The sequence below is a fragment of the Ctenocephalides felis genome, unplaced genomic scaffold (genome assembly GCF_003426905.1).
Source record: "Ctenocephalides felis isolate EL2017-DRISC unplaced genomic scaffold, ASM342690v1 CF-g0.4_SCAFFOLD_01604, whole genome shotgun sequence".
NCBI classification, from domain to species: Eukaryota; Metazoa; Arthropoda; class Insecta; order Siphonaptera; family Pulicidae; genus Ctenocephalides; species Ctenocephalides felis.
In genome coordinates, this window is record NW_020537758.1 from 58,924,748 (window position 1) to 58,938,144 (window position 13,397).

Consider the following 13,397-nt stretch of genomic DNA (forward strand, 5'->3'; position numbering starts at 1 on the left):
ATTATTGGTAATATTATTATCTTCCTATAGGGTAAGTTAAAGCAATAAGCAATCGTCAAAAAATCGAAAATGATTTTTACCATTTTCAAAGGTTTCTGAACATTTGGCATACGTTAAAAATGAATAGGTGTGTTCGTGTGTATGTGTGTATGTATGTATGTTGGATACAATTTATGTTCACGATGTCGGCGGCAGGAATCAGTGATTTAAATGATGCAAAAAGCATGTGTTTCCTATTGATAGGAAAACGTGCTGATTAGTTTTCGGCAAAGATAAGTCCAGTCGTTTCGTAGATATGGCGCAAAAAGCACAAAAACAGCAACTTGTTTTTTGCGAGAACGGAGCATCCAATTAGAATTATTGACAATTATTGACTTCGTATTGACGGAGAGATTTGCTGATTAGTTTTTTGTAACGACAAGTCGAGCCGTTTTAGAGATATGGTACAAAAACTAGCAGTTTTTGAGAAAAAGGAACAAACAACGACGGAAAGATGTGCTGATTAGTTTTTTGCAAAGGCATACAAAGCAAAAAATGCAAACATATCCCTTTGATCGATACCAAATTTAGGTTCTGAATTTAAATAACATGAATAAAAAATAATATAACCTAGAAAATGTTTTATAAATACCAATAAGTATATAATTGTACAAATGAGATTTTTCAGAGCACCGTGTTTAGGAACAATATGATTTGAAAAAAAAGAGTGCTACAATGCCATAAAGTACAATTTTAATATTAACATTTCAAAAAAGTTGATATTTTGAGTTTCTACTAACACATGAGGCCTTATTTATTTGTATATAAATAAAACAACAAACAAAACTACTTAATACAATTTAATCATAATTAAATAATATTCACGTAAAGCATCCTATTAAACGTAATTGAACATCATATGTCAAAAACGTTTGACATTTGACGTATTAGCCACCTTCCATTGTTTTATTCAAATTACGCTTCTACAAAAAATTTCAAATCAAAAGTGTAAAGTTTTCACGCGATTTTGAAATAATATATCACCTTTCCGACAACCTACAGATTAGCACGAATTTTTCAAGGCTAAGACCTTGCTAAATCGGTTTAGCCGTTTTCGAGTTTTAGCGGATCATTTGATCCAGAGCTCCATTTTTATATATAAGATATGCAATTTTAAAATTTTAGTCGTTATTTTTTCAGATAGTCGTTTAACAATGATTGATTCAACAATAAGATTGGAAGACTGTAAATTAAAGTTTGTATTTATTTTGTGAGATAAATGGATAGTATATTTTCAGGGAAAGCATTAAACTATAAACTTTTCACCTTATGCGGTCATTTTTTGCTTTGCATGTGTTCATCTATAAAGTTTGTTTAATTTGATGAAAAATATAGATTCAGGTGTCATGGTTGAGGGTCTATCAGTCTATGTTTCTTAAATATTATTTATCTACCTTCAATTAATTATTAATTATTTTTATCCAAATAGTGTTTAAAATAATAACAAGCAATGGCCATGAACTACAACACCTTTCAGTAATATTATTCAAAAAAATAAATTATCAAATATGTGGACTGGCCAAAAATTGATTTCTTGAGTAAAATCCGCAATATCTATGGTTTAAATAAATGTGACCTAATTTTAATTAGCAATATAGTTATCTCATTGTAACACCTGCATACATATATGTGCGCTCAATGTTTGCCCTGTTACATTTACTTACCCTAGAATCTAATCAGCGCATCTTACAATACGGGCACGGGTACCATCGACGTTTCACTAGATTGAACCTAATTCGATAAGGTTTCTCATTCTGAGATTGCCATTGAAATTATCAATTAGTGCGATATTGCTACATCATGCAACAATACTGATGGTATAATAATATTTGACATACTCTGAACTATGAAGCATTAGTAGTAATTGATCTAATGGATCATTGATACAATAATATTATTATAAAGTGTACGATATATGCAATTAAAGAAAATATCGACATTAAAAAATGATGAAAATTTCATGTTATCAAGATAGGGAAAACACGGACAAAATGGTATATATAGACATAATGACACAGTGACCTTCTTTAAAGTTAGTTATACTAACGTTTCCGCGATTGTATAACATAAAAAAGCTACTACTGATTCCAAACAATTTTATTGCAATAATCAGATGTTTAGTAACATTTTTATTAACTTCCCGTAGGGTAAGTTATTGTAATGGGCCGAAAATCGGAATTGAAAAATTTTACATTTCTCGACGTTTTGAAGGTTTCTGAACGTTTTGGCATACCTCAGAAAAAATGAATGTGTGTGTGTGTGTGTGTGTGTATGTATGTATGTATGGATACAAATTTTCGCCCACGTTTTCGGGCGTATGGATCAACCGATTTGAATGGTTTAAAAAACATTCGATTCCTATTAATAAGGAGAAGAGCTGATTAGTTTTTGGCAAAGACAGGTCCAGCAGTTACGGAGATAAGGAGCAAAGAGTGCAGAAAATAGAAATCGAGTTTTTGAGAGAACGGAGCATCCGATTTGAATGATCTAAAAAACATTCAATTAGTAATGATTGGGAGAAGGGGTTATTAGTTTTTCGCAAAGGCAGGCCCAGGCATTACGGAGATACAGAGCTAAATATACAAAAAATGGCAGTTTTTAAGAGAACTAAGCGTCCGATTCAATTGATTCAAAGAACTTTCTGCTTGTCTTAACAAAATAATTGATTTTGGAAAAAAAAAATTTTGTACCTTTTTTTTATTTTTTTTTTTTTAATTTTTTGTATATCTAAAATAATTCAGATTTTATTTTTAATTCTGACTATAGTTCTAATATACTTTAAACAAATAATTTCAACTCTGCAATTCAGTTTATATAATTCTTATAAATATTAGACAATGTTACAATATTTATAATAATCTATTTGAAAACATTCAATATTCCTCGAACATTTCGTTACGGTACGGGAAGTTCCAGCAATTTGCCTTAAGGCACGATGCCACCCATCCCACTAGTTAATTATTCATTTCTGTTCCATTTCGGATAAAATGGAATTTTTATACAATGTACAAAATGTTAGCTCTAATACGCAAGATTTTCAGGGTAAAACAAAAAACTAGGTGGTATTGGTATTTTGCCTTGAGTCAAGTTACATAAACTTCCCGATATGTGCAAATAATCGATCAGATTAATTTATGAGTGATTAGAAGTATTCCGAGTGGATTTATTAGACATAATAGAAAACGAATGAACACGATAACTCGGAGAATTTTCTAGGAGATTCAGAATGACTTGAAACGTCGAGAAAACATAAAATCAGCGAATCGGATTTTTGGATGAAAACTTAAACTTCTCCTTCGGGGAGTTAATTAAGAACTGTAAAAGTAAATGGCTTTTAACTTCTACTCTAAGTTTGCATAAAATAATTACTAATGGCAGACCAAAAGATCCATCGGTGAAAAGAAAAGTCTTGCATTTGTTGCAACTGTATATTTCCGTTTGGTTACGATGTATGACCTGTACCCTTTGGATTCATGCTTCATGTGCAAAAGAGGACGAGATGGTTCCTTTGTAAACTGCTTTTTTAAAAATTTGCTCAGTATTATTTACTCTATCTGTCATTTTGTCCGTGCTTTATGACCAAAATGTTTGGTAATAGATAGGTTACTTTTTTCCTTAAAAAAATATGTCATTATAGTTCGAACTTAGTTCAAATACTATGTTACGGATAGTCAATAAACCAAAGATGAGTAGAAACGATTGAGATTGGTCATAATATCATTAAATAAACTAGTGGGGTGTATGACTTCACGCCTTAAGGAAAATTGCTAGAACTTCCCGTACCGTAACGAAATGTCCGAGGATTACTCAATGTTTTCAAATAGATTATTATTAATATTGTAACATTGTCTAATATTTATAAGAAATATATAAACTAAATTGCAAAGTTGAAATTATTTATTTAAAGTACTCGTATATTAGAACTATAGTCAGAATTAAAAATGAAATCTGAATTATTTTCGATATACAAAAAATTTTTTTTTTGAAAAAAAAAGTTGAAACAATTTTTTTTCCAAAATCAATTATATTGTTGAGACAAGCAGAAAGTTCTTTGAATCATTTAAATCGGTCGCTTAGTTCTCTCATAAACACTTCTCCCAATCATTACTAATTGAATGTTTTTCAGATCATTCAAATCGGATACTCCGTTCTCTCAAAAACTCGATTTCTATTTTCTGCACTCTTTGCTCCGTATCTCCGAAACGGCTGGACTTGCCTTTGCCAAAAACAAATCAGCTCTTCTCCCTACCAATAGGAATCGAATGTTTTTTGAACCATTCAAATCGGTTGATCCGTGCGCCCGAAAACGTGACTGGAAGTTTGTATCCATACATACATACACACACACACACATCCATTTTTTCTGAGGTATGCCAAAATGTTCAGAAACCTTCAAAACGTCGAGAAATGTAAAAATTTTCAATTTCGATTTTTCGGCCCATTACAATAACTTACCCTACGGGAAGTTAATAAATATCATTAAAAAACAAAACACCATTACATTCTGTTACTACTTCTCTTATACCAAACCCGATAATTTAATTTTCAAAAGTAACTCATAAAGCTTTAATCCATATTTCGATCTAGAAGCTATGCCAAGGGTGATGTTGTCTGAAACATTGGTTCTTCAAATTCCTCATCGTCAGCGACTGTGTGTTTTATTAGAAAAATGACTTTTATAACCGATATAACGAAATGTTGGCTTATTTTTAACTGCAGTTAAAAATAAGCCAATATTTTCTACATCTAGCCGTTGATTCTTCTTCGAAGCTTTAGGCTTTGTTCGTGTACACCTACTTGAAGATATCAGCTGTATATGTTGATTCTTTTGGTTGAGTTTCTTATGATTCATCTAAAGATCTTTCTGCCTCCTCTTCCCACTAAGGCATAAAAATTGTTACTTGTTGTAGGATTTTCAGAAAGAAGAAAAACTTGCCGCTTTAATGATGTTTATAAAGAAGGACGACCGATAGAAGTTCGGGAAAAGTTTGCGCGCTGCAAATCGGATTTGCGGTCGTCGCAAACAAGCTTGATCCTATGTAATGCCGGTCACTTGTTTACCACTTATATTTTGTTTTAGAAACTAAATAAAGTACTAGAAAGATAAATGTATTCGGTGACATAGAATAATATAGATTCGTATTGGAAATCATACAGAAAATTATGTTTCTAAAAATAATAATATTCATTCAAAAGCAATAACTTTCCTCATCAATAACTTTAAACATCATTAATAATTAAAAATTAATTCATAATTAACCTCAATTATGTTTACAGAATATACTTAGCAAAAAACTATGTTTATAGAATATATTTAGCAATAAAATAATATATAAATCGGTTGAAATACCTTTATACTTTTACCTTTATACCTTTGCAATAGTTTGTGAGTTTACATATGAGCAAATAATGTACATTACCTTCTAACGAAGCATATGGCCGATTTGCATTAAATAAATATATAAAAAATATGAGTTATTAATTTGAAAGTTCAACCAGTGAAGCCTTAAGGCAAATTGCTGGTACTTCCCGTTCTAAAAATTATTTTTTTTAGAAATTTTTAATTTTTCAAACAAATGACTTTTTTGGATAAAAACTTTTGGAAAAAATGTGTTTTTTTATTTTGAAATATCTTGGAAATTATGAACTTTTTTTCAAAGCAATCGCACTGCCTTAGCTGCATAGAGAAGCAATATCGAAGCGCGTGAACGCCGCGTCGCCGTCTAACGGGCAAACGATGTAACGAAACCCATAGAAATGTAAACAAAATTGATACACAATATTAAAATCTTCATAAAATATCTGATAATTTGATGTGCGTATGTTTAATGATCATTTTTTACCTCAAAATGGCATTTTTTTTTACTTTTATCATTAGATATCCGAAACCGCTAGACCTGCCTTCATGAAAATTTGATCAATTCTTCATCTTGTCAATACAAGTAGAATGTTTTTTGAATTATTAAAATCGGACGCTACGTTCTCTTAAAAACTGAGTTACCGTTTTCGGCACTTTTTGCCCCGTATCTTCGAAACTAATCAGCTAAATCGTCGACAAAAAATCATCGACAAAAAATTGTATTCGCACACACACACACGCACACACACATCCATTTTTTCTAAGGTATGCCAAAATGTTCAGAAACCTCTGAAACGTAAAGATATAGAATAAAAATTCTCATTTTCGTTTTTTTTGCGATTACTATAACTTGCCCTATGGGGAGTGGATAAACGAATAATATAGATATTATTTTAAGAAACATATGTTACGGAAAATAAACCATTAAATATAACATTTCAAAGAAACTCGATAGCAAATTGATGTATTTGTAGAACCCCTAAGAAGTAAATATCAGATGCCAGTAACGCAATCTATCCCTTATACAAAGTTAATCATTAAAATATACGAAATACCTTTCACGTGGAAGCAATCTATCTGTAAATCATCTGCCCAGTTTTATATCTGTTTCAAGTGAGCTTATAAATTTCAGCATCTCTGCATTTAGGCGAAGAGAATTTGTACCGGGTACAACCCGACCGTAACCTTTCGCCATTACGAGCCGAACCTTTGATGAAGGTTTCATCATTTGATCTTACCTACCCTAGTTTTCCGCCCGATCGTACCGTTTAATAAGACCGAGGCTCTAATAAGACCGAATTGAAGCGGATTTCCAACATTTCAAAAAAAATTCTAAGTGAAAATATAAATAATATATATAAATGAATTCTGAAACATGAAAAAAAAACAAAATTGGCGATCATTTTTTGCAACCAAATGACTATTTTCTTAGTACTTCCAAAAAATATGTAACTGACTTTACCAATAGCAAAACGTGATAGAAGATTTGTGTACAAGCATACGTACATCCATACTACAAACACATAAATCTGCTTTTACTAAATGTAAATTATGCCAAAATGATCAAGGGTTATGTCATAATAGAACAATTTTTACGATTATAATAACTAACTTATGCGAATTCTAACATAATTCCAAAGAAGTTTTGTGCGAGGCTGATTTAATTGCATCTCAAACCATAGTGCCAATTGAAAGCTGATTAAAAATCAAAGTTCACCGTGTGATCATATTGATCTCACTCAAGTTAAAAATAAAGTATAACTGTAATGAATTTATTTTTCAAGCATCAAAATGTTTTAAGACCCTGATCAATTTCAGCGAGATAACACCAATTCTATAGGAAAACTTAAAGGACTGAGTCACCTGCGTCTTATAACGAAATTGAAAAGGATCTGTCGAGGAGTTTTATTAAGTCTATGAAGAATAATAAATAAATAATTGAGAAAAATAAAGCTAATTGTAATATAAAATGTATTTATACAATTTCGATTGATTTCAATCATTTATTATAATCATCAAAAATAAATAAATCTATTACGCGCAACCGACTACAATATAATTGCAATATAAAAACCTACCTGTTTGTGATACTTCATAAATTTTAAGTGATGTTAAAGTTTCTTGTTTGCTAAATCTTCATGCTTATGTTTGAAGAAAATATATTAAATTGCCTAAAGCTATAAAGGCATCAAAGGAAAACTTTTCCTATATGGAAGGATAAAACGAAATGACATTGTTTTTTTTTGGTTAAACATGCTTTGATAAAGTTATGACAATTTTAAGCGACTGTAAGATAAATTTTCATATAGTGATTTTACATTGATCCATAGAATAATTGTACTTTCAGCTAGATTCTGATCAAAATATTATTTTAGTAATAGATAATAGCAAAATAAGTAGGGGGAAGTCCCGTGACGCCGGACGGCACCTAAAGCCGGACACACTATTTAACACGCATTATTTAAGCGAGTATAAATCTTTTTATTTTAAAATACAAGTGAAAAGAGCGCGGGGGCACACGGGTGCAGGATTACGCGACAAGACTCACCTGTGACGCACACGGCCACGGCGAGAGCAACCCTTTGTTGTTTTAGGTGCAAAAACACAGCGTCGAATAAATATCAATAGAAGAAATTCTAGTGTATTTTTGCATTTATATTTTAGTGGCATTCAAAAATAAAAGTAGTACTTGACTGTTATCCCTAAAATGGTAGAATATTACTATATATTTTAAACAATTTTATAAATGGTACTTTATAAATGGTTAATGTACTCGTTTACAAACTCAATAAATCAAAACTAAAAAAGTAATGGTACTTGAAATAAAAAATATGTAGATCAATTTTGCATAAAATCTTGCCGAAACGAAACTTTTGTGATTCACAGATAGGTAAATTAATAGGATTAAAGCGTTTATTCAAAAAGATGCCGGATAAAAACAACCCCTGATTGACTTACCTTCAGTCAACTGTTCACGTATTTTCTAACTATAATATAATATGCTGAGCAGATATATTATTTACTGCTATCTCCCAAAAATATATTTTTTACGATCCCAAAAGGACGTACAGAATAGCGCACGAAGGCACACACGCAACCCACCTAATGAGGGTCAACCCCTTTTAATTACAAGGGTAGATAAGATGTGCGACCTAGCTTTGTGGAAATTTCTATGTCAACGGCATTTGCAATCATCTTCTACTTACATGTAATATTTCACGATAATAAATGACATTAATATCATCAAGCCAATTAAATGTTACAACACATGTAGGAAGATAAACTCGGTAACGGTTTGGGCTATTATTTATTTGATTTTGGTCTCACCACAGGGATATGGTCGAGCGCAGTCCTCCATTATTTCGTGGTGAGAATTCAATATATTTTTTGAGTTTGTAATTTATTGTTATATAGCCCATTTACTTACAACTAGAATCGGAAGTTGTTTAAAAAAAGTTTCCTGAAAAATTGATGCTATTTAAATTCACATATATTATTATAAAGAGCATATTTATATTTATAAGCAGTTAAAATATATTGTGTCTCTAGTGAGAGCACCTCTACATAAAACGTAGTTTGTAAACAATTTCTGATACAAGATTATTATACATCGACATTTGTATAATTTTGAAATATATACAAGAAGATTCAAAAATACAATTAAACTAGTAGTGTGTATGGCATAATGCCTTAATGCAAATTGCTGAGACTACCCGTACCCCTAGCAATAGGAATCAATCTCCCTAGCAATAGAAATCAAATGTTTTTTGAACCATTCAAGTCGGTTAATCCGTGCGCCCGAAAACGTGGACGAAAAATTGTATCCATACATACACACACACGTCCATTTTTTCTGAGGTATTCCAAAATGTTCCTAAACCTTCAAAACGTGAAGAAATGTAAAAATATTCAATTTCGATTTTGGAACGATTATAATAACTTGCCCTATGGGAAGTTAATACAAAGGATGCGTGGCAACCTTCCTCAGGGTGGGCGCACAGTTCAAATCATTTTTGAAATTGAGTTTAAACTATAAACGTTACAAGTAAAATAATGGATCAAAAACGCTCGAACTACACTACAATTAAAATAATCGTTTTCGAAAGAATACAGAATATTCAAAACTTATGTAGAAACAGAAAAATCAACGGAAAATATAATTTCATGATCAGAGTTCAATTTTATTCAAAACTAAATATGTACTCATTTATGATAATTATATAAGAAATGAATGAAATTACAATGACTTATACCACCGTAAATTTCTCAATAATCTATCATACTATTGACTCATTGCATTATCACTAGCCTCAATAAATTCCATTCACACGAACTAAATTTGTAAAATCAAATATCAGAACACGCTCAAATAATGAAGGCATTCCTCACTACAAAGTAGTTTTTATTAAAAAAAAATAATAACAGAGAACACGATTGTTGCTCAAAACAAAAAATCCAAAGCTATTTTTTCTCTCGAAACAAATACATATTGCATTAATTTTATACAAATTTTGATATAAAAACTATCTAATGTAAGTTTTGATCAAATACTCTAGAAAAAAGTAGTATTTTGATCATAGTCGATTTTAAAAATTAGTACACAGCCGTACGAAACTTTTATGGTTCATACCTTTTTAGCCGTTATTTTAAAAAACGTGAATTTATAATAATGTTTTATAATATTACATAAAAGTAATTATTCGAAACATGTGCAAATTTAGATAAATATGGTGCTTAAAATACATCCCAGAGGTACAAGTGATTTATCAAAATCTTGTAATAAAGACTATGTATATTTCATATATAAGGTTGACTGCATTATTTTCATATAAAAATAAACATATTAAAAGAATTCTATATTTTCTCTTCAAAACTAATCAAAAAATTGATTTTGATTCCCTAGTTTTTTTATCAATTTGAGATTTGTATGCATATTGAAATACATAAAATAGTAATTATTATAATAAAATGAACAAAAATGTTTGAATGATTTGTAAACTTTTTCTAAAGTCTTAATAAATCCTTGGATATGTTAACAACACACTAGAGAACACATTTGTGCTAAGTATTATATTTCAAAGTTTTTCATTCATCACATAAGAATTTTAAATATCGTTTATTGGTAACACTAGTAATACCGATATTTATTAATGCCAGTCACTGTACTGATATTTTATAACAATAAATTAATTATTATCATACTTTAAATATGATATGATTGGTTTGAGAAAACTGAAACAAGAGAAATTCAGTCAGCAAATTGTACAAATTTCTTAAGAAAGTTGCTTGAATCGTAGTTGCCTTAAGAAAGTGCCATATGTCGTAATTGGAGAATTATTGGGTTTAGTTTATCATCTGAAAAACCAATCAATGTTCAAGATTTTTCCAAATAAAACTTGACATTGGAATCTCTAGCAAGATATAGTACAATCTCATTGCAATTATTATTTTAAAGAGATGAAACTATCATTAGAAATATTGAGTAATTGCTAATGAGTACAATTTATAATTTTCGATGTAGTTTTATAACCACCTACGAACATGTTTATCGAGAGGATCGCGAGTCAAAGATATCAAGCGACAACATCTTCTCGACCAATCATATCAACTTTTTTCGAATGACCACATCGATAGCCAATTGAAAATCGGTATTTGTGGCGTAACGCACTTCCGTTGCATTTTAGCTGAGTTACCGACTAGTAGGGCATAAAAAATTTTTACATAAAAAATTTAAATCTATAATATAAAAATGAATTGCAAAATGTGTTGGTAAGCGCATAACTCAACAACGCCTGGATCAATTTCGCCAATTCTTTTTTTAAAATGTTCGTTGAAGTTCAAGGATGGTTCTTACGGAGAGAAAAAATCGAATAATTGCCGGGAAAACCCTATAAACAGACCTTTCTTCTTCACATACAAACGTTTTCTAACTAAAACATAGTAACAATTTGAGCTTTATTTTTTTTATAATGCGTAAATGAATAAGGTGAATTAGAGAATTCAGTCATTGAAGAATGGACTAGCAAATGGCGCATAAAAATTAATGATAATAAATCAACTCATGTAATATTCACACTCAACAAATCTTCTTGCCCAGCAGTTCAATTTCGTGATAAGACAATTCCAGTTAAACACTCAACAAAATATCTCGGGATGAGATTAGATAGCAAACTAACCTGGAAGCAACACATACTTTCAAAAATAGCTCTAGTAAAAAATAGAGCAAAGGAACTCTACTGGCTCATAGGTAACAAATCCAAATTACCTATTGAAAGCAAGCTACTAATATATAAAACAATAATAAAGCCGATATGGACCTACGGTGTGGAATTATGGGGATGTGCAAGAAAATCTCACATTGATTCAATTCTACGAGCTCAATCAAAAATTCTGAGGCAGATCGTAAACGCTCCATGGTATGTCAGTAACAAAATTATTTATGACGACTTGAACATACCATTTGTGAAAGATGTAATTACCAGTACCAGTCATCGCCATTTTGAGAAATTGGAATCCCATCCCAATGAAATAGTTAAACATCTTCTTCAAGAACCCCGATCTAGGAGGCTCAAAAGAAAAGTTCCAATTGATTTGAAGATTGATCAATAAAGACCAGGCACAACCCTTGATATTTACCTCAGTCAGATTAGTTGACCATTCAATGGAGTGGCACCTATTGTAATTTTTAAAATTCAGCCAAATTATTTATGTGTGTGTGTGTTGCTGTGTGTGTGTATCACTGAGTGTGAGTATGTTTGCTCTGTGAGTGAGTTCAAACATAAGCACAATAGCTCATAGAATTTTGTAAATTCTGATTGCTGTTAAATAAAAAAATATATATAAAAAAAGAATTAGAGAATTTATAAAGATAAACTGGTGGACAGGTAAATTGGAGGATATGTAAAAAGGTAGAGAGAACTGGTAGATAGACGAATATGTAGACAAATAAACAGGTTGACAGGTTAATTTAGACAAACTGTTAAACAGGTAAATTATTGAAAATATTTGGTAGACATTTAGAACGGGATGACAGGTCAATTGGGAAGAAGGTAAATTGGTTAACAGGTAAAATGGTGTATTGATAAACAGGTCGAAAGGTAAATAAGTTGACAGTTAAATTGGTAAGCCGGTAAAATGGTAGATTGATTAGTAGACAAACCGATTAGTTGATTTATAGACAAATTGTTGAATAGGTAAATTGTTGAACAGATAGTATTTTATTGTAACTAAATGTGACAAATACACATATTTGTTCAAATTTTTAATTTAAACTAAATCACGGCAAAGCGTGAACGGGAACAGCTAGTAAAAAATAAAAGATGATAAGAAATCATCGATCAGAATGGAAAATACATTACAGAATAAAGTTATATTTTATATTGTTGCCAACCTAATATTTTTATGATTTCTGTTGGTTAATTACAATAGCATTAACAACGCACTAAAATATAAATTAATACAAAATTCTCTTATAAATATTTTGTTGTAAAAATATCAATCAACATATACTCTATAGAAATCGCTGCATCGGTATGGTCTTACTCAAAACACAATAAGTGGTGTACGAAGTACGTGTAGTATCTCGAAAACGTTCACAATATTGAAAATGAAATTTTAAAATTCTGTCGACACGTCTGACGCGTGCCTTTGCCGTTGCTCAACCCTTAAAGTTTATTAAAAAACTTTTTTGACATTTATTGCACGACCAGCAATATATTTATCTACCGTTTCTTCTGTATTCTATGTTGAAAACGCGGACGGACACGCCCGTACAGACAAATGTACTAATATTTATATTTCTTTCGAATAACGTAAGCTCATATCCGCACGAAGCAGGAAGAGGAAATCACGATTCCTTTTAGCGCCAGTTCGCGCTTCCGCCCGCACAGACAACGCACACCGCCACGTCTCATGTGGACAATGGTAAAATCACTTCCTATAGAAGTATATGAAAAAGATTATTGCCATTTTTTGACAATATTTGAAGGTAACTAGTGGT